This window comes from Salvelinus namaycush, chromosome 2 (genome assembly GCF_016432855.1).
Source record: "Salvelinus namaycush isolate Seneca chromosome 2, SaNama_1.0, whole genome shotgun sequence".
In the NCBI taxonomy this organism is placed as follows: domain Eukaryota; kingdom Metazoa; phylum Chordata; class Actinopteri; order Salmoniformes; family Salmonidae; genus Salvelinus; species Salvelinus namaycush.
The window spans coordinates 3,408,206-3,412,143 of NC_052308.1; positions in this window are offsets into that span (position 1 = coordinate 3,408,206).

The window sequence follows — 3,938 nt, forward strand, 5'->3', positions numbered from 1 at the left end:
TTTCCCCTGTTCCTCTAGTAGCACCATAAGGATGTTTCCCCTGTTCCTCTAGTAGCACCATAAGGATGTTTCCCCTGTAGATCCTGTACCTCTAGTAGCACCATAAGGATGTTTCCCCTGTACCTCTAGTAACACCATAAGGATGTTTCCCCTGTACCTCTAGTAACACCATAAGGATGTTTCCCCTGTACCTCTAGTAACACCATAAGGATGTTTCCCCTGTACCTCTAGTAGCACCATAAGGATGTTTCCCTGTACCTCTAGTAGCACCATAAGGATGTTTCCCCTGTAGATCCTGTACCTCTAGTAGCACCATAAGGATGTTTCCCCTGTAGATCCTGTACCTCTAGTAACACCATAAGGATGTTTCCCCTGTACCTCTAGTAGCACCATAAGGATGTTTCCCCTGTAGATCCTGTACCTCTAGTAACACCATAAGGATGTTTCCCCTGTAGATCCTGTACCTCTAGTAGCACCATAAGGATGTTTCCCCTGTACCTCTAGTAGCACCATAAGGATGTTTCCCCTGTAGATCCTGTACCTCTAGTAGCACCATAAGGATGTTTCCCCTGTACCTCTAGTAACACCATAAGGATGTTTCCCCTGTAGATCCTGTACCTCTAGTAACACCATAAGGATGTTTCCCCTGTAGATCCTGTACCTCTAGTAGCACCATAAGGATGTTTCCCCTGTAGATCCTGTACCTCTAGTAGCACCATAAGGATGTTCCCCTGTACCTCTAGTAACACCATAAGGATGTTTCCCCTGTAGAGCCTGTACCTCTAGTAACACCATAAGGATGTTTCCCCTGTACCTCTAGTAACACCATAAGGATGTTTCCCCTGTACCTCTAGTAACACCATAAGGATGTTTCCCCTGTACCTCTAGTAACACCATAAGGATGTTTCCCCTGTAGATCCTGTACCTCTAGTAGCACCATAAGGATGTTTCCCCTGTACCTCTAGTAACACCATAAGGATGTTTCCCCTGTACCTCTAGTAACACCATAAGGATGTTTCCCCTGTACCTCTAGTAGCACCATAAGGATGTTTCCCCTGTACCTCTAGTAGGACCATAAGGATGTTTCCCCTGTAGATCCTGTACCTCTAGTAACACCATAAGGATGTTTCCCCTGTAGATCCTGTACCTCTAGTAACACCATACGGATGTTTCCCCTGTAGATCCTGTACCTCTAGTAGCACCATAAGGATGTTTCCCCTGTAGATCCTGTACCTCTAGTAGCACCATAAGGATGTTTCCCCCGTAGATCCTGTACCTCTAGTAGCACCATACGGATGTTTCCCCTGTAGATCCTGTACCTCTAGTAGCACCATAAGGATGTTTCCCCTGTAGATCCTGTACCTCTAGTAACACCATAAGGATGTTTCCCCTGTACCTCTAGTAACACCATAAGGATGTTTCCCCTGTACCTCTAGTAACACCATCAGGATGTTTCCCCTGTACCTCTAGTAGCACCATAAGGATGTTTCCCCTGTAGATCCTGTACCTCTAGTAGCACCATAAGGATGTTTCCCCTGTAGATCCTGTACCTCTAGTAACACCATAAGGATGTTTCCCCTGTACCTCTAGTAACACCATAAGGATGTTTCCCCTGTAGATCCTGTACCTCTAGTAACACCATAAGGATGTTTCCCCTGTACCTCTAGTAACACCATAAGGATGTTTCCCCTGTAGATCCTGTACCTCTAGTAACACCATCAGGATGTTTCCCCTGTACCTCTAGTAGCACCATAAGGATGTTTCCCCTGTACCTCTAGTAACACCATAAGGATGTTTCCCCTGTACCTCTAGTAACACCATCAGGATGTTTCCCCTGTACCTCTAGTAGCACCATAAGGATGTTTCCCCTGTACCTCTAGTAACACCATAAGGATGTTTCCCCTGTACCTCTAGTAACACCATAAGGATGTTTCCCCTGTACCTCTAGTAGCACCATAAGGATGTTTCCCCTGTACCTCTAGTAGGACCATAAGGATGTTTCCCCTGTAGATCCTGTACCTCTAGTAACACCATAAGGATGTTTCCCCTGTACCTCTAGTAGGACCATAAGGATGTTTCCCCTGTAGATCCTGTACCTCTAGTAGCACCATAAGGATGTTTCCCCTGTAGATCCTGTACCTCTAGTAGCACCATAAGGATGTTTCCCCTGTAGATCCTGTACCTCTAGTAGGACCATAAGGATGTTTCCCCTGTACCTCTAGTAGGACCATAAGGATGTTTCCCCTGTAGATCCTGTACCTCTAGTAACACCATAAGGATGTTTCCCCTGTAGATCCTGTACCTCTAGTAGGACCATAAGGATGTTTCCCCTGTACCTCTAGTAGCACCATAAGGATGTTTCCCCTGTACCTCTAGTAACACCATAAGGATGTTTCCCCTGTAGATCCTGTACCTCTAGTAACACCATAAGGATGTTTCCCCTGTAGATCCTGTACCTCTAGTAACACCATAAGGATGTTTCCCCTGTAGATCCTGTACCTCTAGTAACACCATAAGGATGTTTCCCCTGTACCTCTAGTAGCACCATAAGGATGTTTCCCCTGTAGATCCTGTACCTCTAGTAGCACCATAAGGATGTTTCCCCTGTAGATCCTGTACCTCTAGTAACACCATAAGGATGTTTCCCCTGTAGATCCTGTACCTCTAGTAACACCATAAGGATGTTTCCCCTGTAGATCATGTACTTCTAGTAGCACCATAAGGATGTTTCCCCTGTACCTCTAGTAGCACCATAAGGATGTTTCCCCTGTAGATCCTGTACCTCTAGTAACACCATAAGGATGTTTCCCCTGTACCTCTAGTAGCACCATAAGGATGTTTCCCCTGTACCTCTAGTAGCACCATAAGGATGTTTCCCCTGTACCTCTAGTAACACCATAAGGATGTTTCCCCTGTAGATCCTGTACCTCTAGTAGCACCATAAGGATGTTTCCCCTGTAGATCCTGTACCTCTAGTAGCACCATAAGGATGTTTCCCCTGTAGATCCTGTACCTCTAGTAACACCATAAGGATGTTTCCCCTGTAGATCCTGTACCTCTAGTAGCACCATAAGGATGTTTCCCCTGTACCTCTAGTAGCACCATAAGGATGTTTCCCCTGTACCTCTAGTAGCACCATAAGGATGTTTCCCCTGTAGATCCTGTACCTCTAGTAGCACCATAAGGATGTTTCCCCTGTACCTCTAGTAACACCATAAGGATGTTTCCCCTGTACCTCTAGTAACACCATAAGGATGTTTCCCCTGTAGATCCTGTACCTCTAGTAACTCCATAAGGATGTTTCCCCTGTACCTCTAGTAACACCATAAGGATGTTTCCCCTGTACCTCTAGTAACACCATAAGGATGTTTCCCCTGTAGATCCTGTACCTCTAGTAACACCATAAGGATGTTTCCCCTGTAGATCCTGTACCTCTAGTAACACCATAAGGATGTTTCCCCTGTAGATCATGTACCTCTAGTAGCACCATAAGGATGTTTCCCCTGTACCTCTAGTAGGACCATAAGGATATTTCCCCTGTAGATCCTGTACCTCTAGTAACACCATAAGGATGTTTCCCCTGTACCTCTAGTAACACCATAAGGATGTTTCCCCTGTACCTCTAGTAACACCATAAGGATGTTTCCCCTGTACCTCTAGTAACACCATAAGGATGTTTCCCCTGTAGATCATGTACCTCTAGTAGCACCATAAGGATGTTTCCCCTGTAGATCCTGTACCTCTAGTAGCACCATAAGGATGTTTCCCCTGTAGATCCTGTACCTCTAGTAGCACCATCAGGATGTTTCCCCTGTAGATCCTGTACCTCTAGTAACACCATAAGGATGTTTCCCCTGTAGATCCTGTACCTCTAGTAGCACCATAAGGATGTTTCCCCTGTACCTCTAGTAGCACCATAAGGATGTTTCCCCTGTACC